Consider the following 12,376-nt stretch of genomic DNA (forward strand, 5'->3'; position numbering starts at 1 on the left):
CTGGAGTAAGTTCAAAATAAGTGTCTTCAGAGTGTCTTCAATGTGCAGTGTAAACGCTCACCATGCCAAAATCAGGGAAGATAAAGTTGAAACAAAATAAAATAAAACAGATGCTAAAACTGCCCAAGAATAAGATCTGTTATAGATTTTCATAATGCAATTCACTGTAGCAAATCCCATTTTTAAGATATCAAAATTTAATAAAATGTCTTATTATTATCCAACGCACAAATACCTACTAAGAATGTTGTTTTTATTGTGAAAATATTTTTTTTTCCCATGATCCTCTTAATCCAAGCTCTTTTGGATTGGATGGAAGAAAGAAATAACAATAAAACTAGTAACAATTGATAACAGATCCACTGATGCTTCTCTAGTATATATTCATTCTGCTAAAGAAGACTGACTTCTTGGCTTTAGGAAATGAATTAAGAAAAAAAAAAAAATCAAATATTCTTATTAAGATTATTCATTTGAGCATTATAATTAAAGCTAAGTGAGTAAACTCAGCTTCTCTTTGACAAGACAGCTTATAGCAAGGGCAATCAGAATAGGCTGTCTCTCTTAAATGTACTGTTCCCTTAACTAAAATAGCACATTGAAGGTGAAAAGAGAAGACAAAGTCAAGTCTATTTTTAATTTTGTTGTAAAAAAATAGTCCATGGTTTCAGGACATATAAAAATAGCAAGTTATAAACCAAATTTTATTTATCTGATGACAAATAAATAAATAAATAAAAATAATAATTAAAAAAAAAGCAGTTTATGTGAGCATTTATATGTATCTTCTGATTCTGTACATCAATGAAGTATTTTTCCCCTGACATAGGCAGAAATCATAAATCAAATACTAGTATTTAAAATCCTACATGACTGAAAAGAAGGAAACAAAAGATAGCTCTGTGAAAGAGGGTGAGTTTTTGTGTTTTTTTCTTCTAAACTGCAATCTTTAATATTGAGGTAATTGTTCTTGTTAAGGAGAGTAGAAGGTGCAAGAAGAGTGTACATTGTATTTATCACAACATTTGTGAGATACAGAATACTTCTGTGTTTATAGTCTGTATCTATTTCAAAGCTCTTCAGGATACAGATGAAAAATTCCTATGGAGTGCACAAAGCTCATAAACTGGTACGGCACAGGCAAAAGTAGTAAGTGACTTAAATATAATGATTTTCAAACAAACTGTATTTATTTGTCTTCTGGCCTCAATAGTTTTATGACAGAGTTGAGTTAAATTTCTCCTTTCTTTCTTCAAAGCTGTGAGAGCTAGCAACTTCTAAAATGAAGCAAAGATTTTCTTCTGATTACACAGATGGGGGAACTGGAACTTAAAGTTCATACAATGTGGGAATTGTAGTTAAATTAAGAACTGGCCATTTAAATTTTCGGTCCATAGGCAAGCAAGTAGTAAAGGTGGATTACTAGCAGCCCTGCAGGGTCAGACCTATGAAGAAGTTCACATCAAATATGGTTCACTCCATATATTTCCATTTCATCTGAACATATACTCTCAATGTTCTGTTTTGCTTAGGTTTCCCGTATTTGCATTTCCTGGCATTTTTCATTTCATCTTACTTTTCTACTGAAAGTTTACAGTATGTTTTTCTTACTCCTAAAATAGGGATTTCTCCATATAGCCAGGTGTTTTTTTTTTTTTTTTTTTTTTTTTTTTTAGCTGATTAGAACGGTCACTGCTTCAGGAATGTCACTGCATGAAATTTCTGGTAAGGCTCCATACAGCACTGATTGCTGTCTGAGCCTGTATTTAACTGGCTGCACAGGGAATCAGTGAGATCTTCTCTGTGTGCACATACACACTAATATTTCTGTAGACATCTCTCTACCTCTTTATTTTCTTAAACTGCAGACATCTGGATTTCTTTTCGTATGAGTGTTATTGACTGTATATGATGATCAAGTATCAACTATATTTAAAGGCTTAACAGAATTACAGATTGCATCCCATGTTTACAAAAGCTTCCAATAATATGCCATGAGGATTGAAAAATGTCACAGCATATAAAGAAACCTTTGTATGGCAATGTACTCCCATATGATACCTGATCAGACTAGTCATTGACTAGTGAATTCTCTATCAACATACACTTTTTTAGTCCATACTGTCAGAAGCACCAAAAGCACACCCTTTTATAAGGCTTATCACTGTATCTTCCTATAAGATGCAGGCATAGCACTGTTGTAAATGATTCTTTCCCCTTTCTGAATGAATGTTATTTTAAGAATATAAAAAGTCTTTGGAAACCACTGGTCACCTTCTCTTACTACATGTGCCCTAGCACCTATATATTCTAATCATCCTTACTGATAGCCTTAGGACAAGATCACATAAATTATAGTTAACCTCTTTTATTGCCATTAGAAAAAAAAGTAGAAATAAATTTGCTGCTGTAACAGAAAGATGTATTGTTGGTTACAAAAATATAGTAAAGTGATTAAGTAAAAACTTAATTAGAAAAAATAAGCTAGAAAAGGAAACTTCTATTTCAGTTAGCTTAATATGAATTAAGCTCTACAACAAATTCATTTAAATAATGCTACTTTGAGAAAGAATATTGTTTTACTAATTATTATGTGCAAAATTGCAGTGAGAGTTAAAAAAAAAAAAAAAAAGAAAAGAAAAAAAAAGTATAAATATGTATGAAACTAAGCTTTTGTTGGTAGTTTAGTCAAAACGTAAAATGAAGTTATTACTTCTCCAGTCAACAGATACAGCTCTAGTTACAGATACCACTCTAGAATGGAGTAGTGTATTTGGAAGGGACCTACAAACATCAAGTCCAACTGTCTAATTGCTTCAGGGCTGACAATTAAAATTGTATTAAGGGCATTACCCAAATTACTCTTGAACTTTAAGAGACTTTGGAACTGATCCGTGTCTCTATGAAGTCTATTCTATCTAAGTGTTTAGTATATTCTATATAGGTGTTTAGTGTATTCTATATAAGTGTTTGACCATTCTTGCAGTAAAGTTTTTCCTATCACCTAGTTTGAATTAATAATAAAATATTAATTAAAGCGAATAATACAGTTCAGAATATACACATGCTTTTCTTTAAAATTATATCTAATATACTTTTGGGACTGGAGGTCAAAAACATCAGTATTTTTCAGACTATGTTTATTTTTCAGACTACGTTAAATCATCATTTGTCTAAAGTTCCTTACTAGCAAACACAGGAAATTACAAGAAGAGATATCTTTATTCTTTGCTCTTGAGGAACACCGAGAACCTTTTTTTTTCTGTTCGTGCTTTGTTGCTACAGCCTGCTTTCTTCTCAATGGCTCCCAGGTGAAGTGTAAAAGTTGCACAGCGGTTTTCCCAAAGCAAAATTAAGAGTCAGGCCCTGAGTGCACTCATTGATCTTAATTACCCTGACCCCAGCCTCACATGGGGCAGACCCACAGCCTCTGCTCATTGGTCGGGAACTCAAAGACCAGCACACCTGCCTCCTTTCATAAGCAAAGTTAGAAAGGACCTGTTTTCAGTCACCTTCTTTGCCTTAACTATACCCATCTTCTGTAGATCTGCAGGAATGAGCGCTGCTGAAAGGACTCTTTAGAAACAGAGCCTTCATGGACTTGTTCTCCTGATGCTGCTTCTTGCTGTAGTGCAGTTGTTTGTTATGCAGTGACTGCATCGTGTGCTCAGGCCTTGTGACGGCATAATGTGCTGAAGCCTTTTTACCGCGTGCTATCTTCCCTGAGCTCAACTGAAAGGCAACGACCGCTTAGCTAATCGTCGGCTAGCGTGCAAAACACGACAAAACCTGCTGAGATGGCCACGAGTCAAGGTAAGGCGCGGAGGCTGCTGTTAAGTTGATACAGAACGTATGATCTTTTAGTAGGAAGAGCAAAATTGCTTGCTTTACACAGGTGAGATTGTCTAAATGTAGTCTATGTTCCTAGCTGAAATGTTTGTTGGTAAAAAGGACTAAATCTCGTTTAACTTTATATACCTCTAAGAGAGATCTGTCTGTTGGCTCTTGCTTTAAAATGCATCTGAGAATTGTTCAGGGTTGTGGTAGTGTGTTTGTATTTATTTATTTATTTTTGTTGTTATGTTTTTGTAGGAGTCTGTAGAACAAGGTCCTATGCTTAAGTCAGTGTTTGTGGTAGCAAAAGTAATTATTATTGTGTTGCTGTTCTTTTTTTCTTCTTTTTAATTTCTTTGGGATATGTATCGAGACTAAATTTATTTAGATATACCACGTATTACACTGTTTGAAAAACAGGCTGTATGGACTTGTGTCATGGGAAATAGTGAAATATGATTTAATGAAATACTATGTAGGTGCTCTTGCTTGGTGTTTGGTTCTTGCTGCTGAGGCACTGCTTTCAAAAGTAGTATACTTCAGAGGTGTCCTGGAAAGTGGTGTGTTGGTCAGGAGACAGCAGGAATAACTTACCAAAGATTCGTGAAAATCTGTTGTATTGATTCTCTCATACAAAACGACGGGAGGAGTTATAAGAACTGTTGCAAATATAAGAGTGATACGAAGGCTGTTGTCAATGAAGATGGTGGATGGCACCACTAATTCCAGTGTTCGAGATGCGGATTTATTAAGTCTGAGATTGTATTCCGCTTTAACAGCTGCTTTACAGTATGAATAGTTGTGCTAGTCGTCCTGAAATTGCCCTAAACTGCTGGGCCTTTAGCTTTGTAATCTATACTAAGTAGATCCGTAGGACTATTGCTTTGTAAGCGCGTCTGAGATATGGCTTTGTTTCTTATCTTGAAGTGTTCACAGGTTGTTTTTGAAAACAAAAGGTAATTTTACAATGTTTTCCAGCTGCCATATGGGGAGATAATGAGAAGGTAACAGAATTACGTGAATTATTTAAACAGTTATACAGGTTCTGCAGGCATTTACTTCAGCTGTTATATGAAGTTGGCGTTGCTAAGTTTTACTCAGGCACAGTGAGTAATTATGAGTGGGGCGAACTGCACTTAACTAGGGAATAGTGACAGAATGATTAGATTAAGCACGTCCGGTGTTGGTATGAAATAAATATCCCTAATAAGCTTTTTCTAAAGCCAGTTCATCTGAAGAAAAATTAAAAATGCTAATAACTAAACTTCTAAAGTCAAAGCAGTCATTAGTTTGTGCAAACAGTTCCAAAAGTTTTCTGTTCTGAAGTTTATTAAATGAATTTGAAGCAACTTGAATTTGTAAAAACAAAAATTGAAAGTGGCTAGCCTTTTGTATGCCTTTAAATTCTTTGACAATCTACTAACACGGAGATAATGGTTCATTTTGCTTTTTAAAGTCTGTCTCCTGTCACATTTCACAAACAGGTGAAAAAATCTGAAGAGCAAGTAGTCACTACAGTCATGCTTAGGGTATAGATGCTGGCTGTCAAATGTATAAACTCATAGGGAATGTGTTGCTCTATATTGATGCAATCTCTTTGATATACTCTGTAAGTGTTTGGTTTCAAGATTATGGTAAATATTTTTTAAGTTTTTTGAATATGTTTCAAAATCCTGTTTAATTAGGGTGCACAACTGGACTTATCTAACTGCTAGTGTGCTGATTTAAAACTAATATTAAATTTGATATAGAGCTTTTATATCACCATGCAAAGTAGAGTGCCAAAGGTTGCCTCATGTTTTCTTCTTGCTGCACTTGTCAGCACTGAGGGCCTACATCTTAATTCCTTTCTATATTGCTTCTTGAAAATCTTCAGATCACAGAAGTATCTTTTAGGAAGTGCGTAAACTTCTAAGGCACTTCAGGTTCTCAGCTGATTTAATTTCCGGACTATAAAGTTTTGGACCAGTGATCAAATTCCCAAATCATTGGAACTGAAGAGATTTGGATAATAATAAACCTTTGTTAATCGTCCTTCATCACATCTTTTTGATGGTAATTCACACATTAAGTTTTTCATTTGCTAATGTTGTGCTATTGAGGGAGCAATATCTTATATGAAACCAAGTAATGTGCTGTTCAGACAAAGAAAAAATTGCTATATGTTTTCCAAAAGATGGTGTCGAGGACCTGAAAGGTATGTGCATGATGCCTGTAGGGACTTGTCTCAAAACACACAACCTAGTTTGGTGGGGAAGCAGTTGTGGTTAGCAGTGGTTAGTGGCCTTACTAAAGGCTGTGGACATCCTGCATATTCCTGAGTCTCCAACAGAGCAGGTATAGGAACAAGGTCAAACAAAGGTCAGGCGCTCAGTGAGGATGCTCTGTTTGATCAACCACTTGAGACCTCCAAGTATGTCCATTATGTTTTATGGGAAAGTTCCCTGGATCCAAGTAGAGCATGTGTGATAATGAAATCGCCACTTAAGAGCTCAGAGCTGCTGTTTCTATAAAAGCAGCTGTCTGGAGAGCCTCCAGGTCTACCATCTTCCCTCTAATAAAAAAAACTGAAAACTCCATTGCTGATCCCTGGGTGGTGACTATATATATATATATATATATATATATATATATATATATATATATATATATATATATATATATATATATATAAAAAATACGTTATTTAGATTTTATATATACATTTATCATTTTCACTGTTGTTTGTTCTCCTATCTCTCTCTACTTTGACTCAGGATAGTTAGTACCTATTAGATCAAGTCTTGCTGTTCCATGTCTTTTACTGTTACTGAATTTGATTTTTTTTCAGTTTGGTTATCAGATTTTTGAAGAGTCTTCTGAAACTCTCATTGTTGTAGAATATTGAGGAGAGTGTATTGAATAATTGTTTAATTATCCAATGGGATCAAGGGATCATTAAAGTTGCTGAGACACATTGACTTTACTGCTCCATGGCCCCACTGACTGGGGAAATCTCTCAGCAAATAAAGCTCACCTCCTTTGAAACCCATTGAGTGGGATGAGACAGACAGGTTCATTACCCAGAGTGCAATTAGCCAGTCTCACACACAGAGGCAAGATAGAGGTTTATTACAAAATTATGGAAATTTGAGTGCTGTGAGTGTTTTCTCACAGTGCACAGAGGGATTTTCCACAATGCTGTTTCTGCATGTTCTTATCACGTGATCACTACCCCAATACAGACTCCAACTCTACAACTGGTTACCTAATCTGTATATTTATATGCAGTTTATTACATAATACTTTTGATATTATACAAGATTATTGAGAGGGTTTCGAGATGAACCTGGGTCTTCAAAGTGGTGGGTGTGATTTTTTTCAGTAAATAGCTCAGTTAAAAATGGAACTGGTCTCCCTTTCTTATGACTGTTCTTGTCATGCTGATGAATGTTTAGTTTCATGTATGTACAGGATGTTCCTGTCCTCAAGGGTGAGCTTAGTAACCAAACTATAAATGAGTTCCTTTACTTAAACAATTTTGATGGTCCTACATCAAAGTATGTATCTGCTGTATCTAATTGTACCCATATAAAAACTTCAACAAAGGTTAATTCCTACTTGACTTACAAGTTCATCTAAAACTCACTATATGAAAATAATTATGCACATTAACTTGTTACAGTCTTACTACTGTTGAGGACTGCAGTTAATTTTTTTCTGAATACATTGCTGCATTTGTATGCAAAGACTAAGAGTTTTCATGACCTTTTTTATTTGCGCTGCTCTATCCTCCTTAGACTACAGTTATGTGTTATACACATGTAAACCTTCCAGCTCTATATGGTGTCTGTGGGTGACAGGTCTTAATTTCTTCTGCTTCAGTGTCAGTGGTTGTAGTGGAAATGCAAAATCATGGCCTGAATCAGGGCCTGAGCACCTGGTGGGAGGTCAGGGCCAACCCAAGGGAACTCAGGTGCATGCATTTCACCTGAAAGGAAGGGAGTGGAGCCAGGATCCAGCCCTTCCCATACCTCATTTAAGGGTTGGCAGTGGAGGTAAGGGTATCCTGTTGGAGATCCCAGCCTACCTGATGCCTTCTAGGAGTAACCCGAGTTTTTCCTTCATTTCTGTACCTGCAGCTGCTGCGTTTGGGCAATTCCTCACTTGCTGCAACCTAGGACTTCACTATTTCACTATCACTACTGTGCTTTCTCTTGTGTTACAGCATTACACTGGTAAATGAGACAGCCTTACTCCCCATTGTTACTGCTCTTTCAGTCTTTGGCCTCAAGTTTCTGGTGTGACATTTTCGTATTACATTGTGCTTCTCAGCTTTGTCTGGAGAGCTTTTTTAATTCATTTAATTAGAGGAATTAAGGGAACAGTGAAGACCAGATAGCCATTCTTATCCACCATATATTCTAAGTGCTAGAAGCAGTGAAAGGAAAATCTAGTATGAAAGTAAAACTATATTAAATAAGTTAGAAATACTACAGAGAATCTGCTGTTAATCACTTGTGTCAAAGGCAATAACAAACTGCTAATTATACAAGCTAGAAAACCTTCTGGCTTCCCTTCTGGCTTCATTGCTGGTATTCAGTAATAACTAGTTGGAGGTAGGGTGATGGGAGGAATCCTGCCATAAGCAGTTACAGAACAACTTTGCCTGAAGATGATTTTTTTCCTGATCCCTTGTACTTTATTAATCTACCTTATTTTTTCCTGTTGATCTATGTTTGGTAAATTTATTGCTTACAGGCTAAGTATTTTTTTTTTTACTATGTAACCTATAGTTGCCTCATGAAGTGTCAACGCTTTTCTTCTGTTTTTTTTTTTCCCTGAAAGTGTTGCCTAATAGCAGAATGGCATTGACAAACCTCTCAATTACCATTTCTAATAAGGCTTGGTAGCCCTAGGTTGTGCCTAAAGCATGTGAAAGACAGAAGTCAGCATGTTGCTATTTACTTAAAACTGCCTGTCTGCTTTTAAATACAGCAGTATATGCAGGACATAAAATACCATGGGAGAAGTAGAAGTGAACTACCTGCATGTTACAGTCTCTTTACTAAAATAATGAATGTATTGCTCTTTTTAAGCTATTTAAGACCCCTAAATCCTTGAGCAAATTACAGGAGTTACTCTGTATGTAATTCCTTTTATTTATTTCCATGGAAGTTATAACAAATATGAAGAGTATAATAACCCTATTTGATAGAGCAAATCATCAGCTGCAAAACACTGCTACAAAGCATTTTGTCAGTTTGCCCCTCTGCTGCCATTTGTTACATGATAATAAAATGTAGTAGAATATTGATGGGAAAGTTCAACCTCCACTGTCATACCAGTGCTCTCTGCCTCTGACATTGTGGACAAATGTAATACAGTAGGAGGTATTACTTTTGGAGCAGTCCTTATAATACTTAATAAGAGTAGAATACCATACACTGACTCCCCCCAGTGAGTTGTTACTGGGGTTGTGTATTTGGCTTGGCAATAGATGAAGAATACTATGGCAAAAAGCATGGAAAAGAATATTTTTTTCACAGTGGTATTCCAACATGTATGATCAGGGACAGTTGCACAAAGAGTGGGAAGCATTATACAAATATTTAATTATACCCAATTAATAGTAGTTTGATAGCATAAGTGGAAAAAGAATATCTGAGTACTATCAAAGGTGAAAATTTTAAATGTAGACTGTCTTGTAAAGCAAGGAAACACCTTGTTTAGAAATAAGATCTCAGCTGTATGTGGTGGCTTTTCTACAGGTATCAGAACATAGATAATCTACTCCACTACATTTTACTTCAGATTTAATGCTAGTAGATAAGCAGGAAACCTTTTTCAGAAAATGAGTGTGCTGCTTTAAATGTTTATTTTTGTTACAAACAGCTTTCTCCTCCATTCTTCTCCAGTTTCTAGAAAAGCAAACTAGGATGTGTGCTGTGCAGTGCTTTGAATGACCCAGGAGGCTTAGCTTGGGTGGCAGTTGTTTTCCTCTGCCAAGGCACAGGCAAGAGGATCCTGCTCTGTGTTAGAACTGGCAGCATTGTGCTGCAGGCTGACAACACATTTACTTGTTGTAACTTGCTAAGGAACAATGCATTGTTATGAATGTCTTGGAGGAGACTCAAGGTTGTTGGTAACCTGATTCAGGTAAAGCCCCAAGATGAGCTTCAGTTGTGCTTCTATATTCCAAAAGTAAACATTGATAATTTAATATAGATTCGTATGATTTCCTGCCTCTGAAGTACTATAACTATAGACAAAGGTCAATTTAAATGAAAACGTGACACAATGGGGATTAGTACAGAAGCTCTGTGAGAACAGGCTGGTTATAAGCATCAACTAAAACGCAATAGGAATGTGGTTTCTTGAATTAAAACATTTGAAATATTAAGTGGGATTAATATCCCACTTAATTATCAGTGCCTTCAAACTATGTCAGAGCTGTGAACTGTCATTAAATGCTTGAAAGTAGTGCCAAAAGGAAGTCTGTATTTACCTTCCCAATATTTTTCATATATGAAATGTTTAAAAACCTATTATGTCTTCGTAATGAGGATTATTGCAAACAAAACAATATGGCACTTCTACTTAGATTACTGCAAGTATTACTGGACAAATATTTTTAATTTAAAATGGATCGATCACAGTTATATAATGTAATGAATAAATGCATCATTGAAAACACTTGCAAGAATTAGCTTGGCATTTTGTGTATTATTTACTTCTCAGGGAAGTCTAAGCTCAAACATCTTAACTATCCAGACTTTTCAAAGTGTGTGTTAATGATGATAAAAGACTGACTGAGGTAATAGATTAATTGGAGCCTATGAGCTAATTAGTGAGATCCTAGTTAGAACTGCAGCATCTAATGACTTGATAAAGCCATCTTGTGGAGAATCAATTGATCTCTCCCTCTTCTTGAAACCCTATAAATAATTCTCATTAAGTGCTGGTAATGCGTCTGGATCTCTGGACTTCAGTCAGGCCACCTACTGTGAGAAGGATTTTGTTAGACACTGAAGTAATACGAAACAAGGGGAAAAAGTGATGCCCGGTTTGCATCCAGATGCATCTCTGAAGGGCAACAAATCTGTCACCAGCACTAGCTGATGTCCTGGTTTCAACTGAAATGATGTTAATAGCACACCACTGCTTTTGCTGAGTAGTGGGAGAATGTCCAGGACCGAGCCAGGCTGCTCCTCGGGGCAGAGCCGCTGCCTTGGTGGTGCGGGGAGGGGCCAGGACTGCTTGGATGCGGCCGGGGGTCATTGTGTACTGTGTGGCATTCAGAAGGTTATAAAACTATGGGCAGCTAGGAGCCGGCTGCTGTTCCGGGGTTGCCGAGCGTCGGTTGGTGGGGGTTGAGTAATTGCGTATGCATTGCTGCTTTTCAAATCTCTTTTTCTTTTCTATGTTAGTAAATAGACTTCATCTCACTCCTTGAGTTCTGTTTCGTTTCCAGTTCTCTCCCCCATCTCACCTGTGGACAGTGAGCGAACGGCTGTGTGGTCCTGAGCTGCCACTGGGCTAAACCACAGCAGCTGGGCAGTAATCATGGGTGGTTTGCTAACTTTAAGCTGCTAATGATTTATCAATGATCCTCTCTGGTGGCTTGAATTAAGATTCAGTTTCTGGTTTTTGTTCTTTTAGTCAGGCTTTTCTGGGGTGAATAGCTGTAGAAAGATTCTCTGCTTTCTGATATGCATTTATTCTCTAGTTCCAGGTCAAAATACAATGATGGACTGCTTGTAAAAGTATGAATTCAGAAGGAGTCTAGGATGTTCTTCATGCTTTTGCAAGTACTTGAGGAACAACCCAACTTTGTAGATGACTCATTGTTTTTTTTTCTATGGGATGCTTCAGTCTTCTGGCCATGTTCTTGCAGAAATTCAAATATTGCCAAATGAAGGAAGGAGAATGTCAATACTACTTATTCTATGAACATACAGAACAGGAGAACAGAACAGACTCATTCAAAACACATTTAATTTCTAAGGCATGGATTTGTCTATCTTCAGGGAAGTTATTTGCCTTCCTTTGAACCATTGAGACATCACATAATTCTCCATGCCCTGGAGAATATTCTGACTAATAAACTGAAATGTTCCTGTCTGAAAAAATATTGAAAGAAATATACAAAATAGAAAAACCTTGAAATTCTGACTCTAACTCTTGTGATTAGTAGGTCACTCAGAGTTGTAGATAGCCCTGCTGGGTTATTAGCCTGAGGTCAAACATGTGAGGTGAGCAGAAAAGAGAATGGAAGTCTTTGCCTTCTATTCAGAGATGGATTATGTGTATGAAACATTGTGTGTGTGTAGGGGTGCTGATGTCTCTATTGTGACTTGGCTGTGATGGTTTAATTTTCTGTTCTTTTTTTTTTATTTCTCTCTTGACTGAAAGTAATTATAGTTCTTTGGGACTGATTAAAATACTCCATCCACAAAAAAAGTTTTTATTACTTGAGGCTTGTTACTTAACCTTTTTTGTGCTTTTTTTTTTTTTTTTATTTTGACCACTCAACTAGAATATTATCAAAATTGAGTATGAT

General features: G+C 36.3%; 1 long non-coding RNA gene across 3 annotated transcripts in view; it reads left to right on the plus strand.

Moving 5' to 3' along the window:
- Positions 1-3,723: 3,723 nt before the first annotated feature.
- LOC149918442 (uncharacterized) overlaps positions 3,724-12,376 on the plus strand; it is a 242,375-nt gene continuing 233,722 nt past the window's right edge. For all 3 annotated transcript variants that reach the window (XR_016465460.1, XR_016465461.1, XR_016465459.1), the window contains exon 1: positions 3,724-3,813. This is a non-coding gene — a long non-coding RNA (uncharacterized LOC149918442). The remainder of the gene's footprint in view (positions 3,814-12,376) is intronic.

This window comes from Phasianus colchicus, chromosome 3 (genome assembly GCF_987193195.1).
Source record: "Phasianus colchicus chromosome 3, bPhaCol1.hap1.1, whole genome shotgun sequence".
NCBI lineage: Eukaryota > Metazoa > Chordata > Aves > Galliformes > Phasianidae > Phasianus > Phasianus colchicus.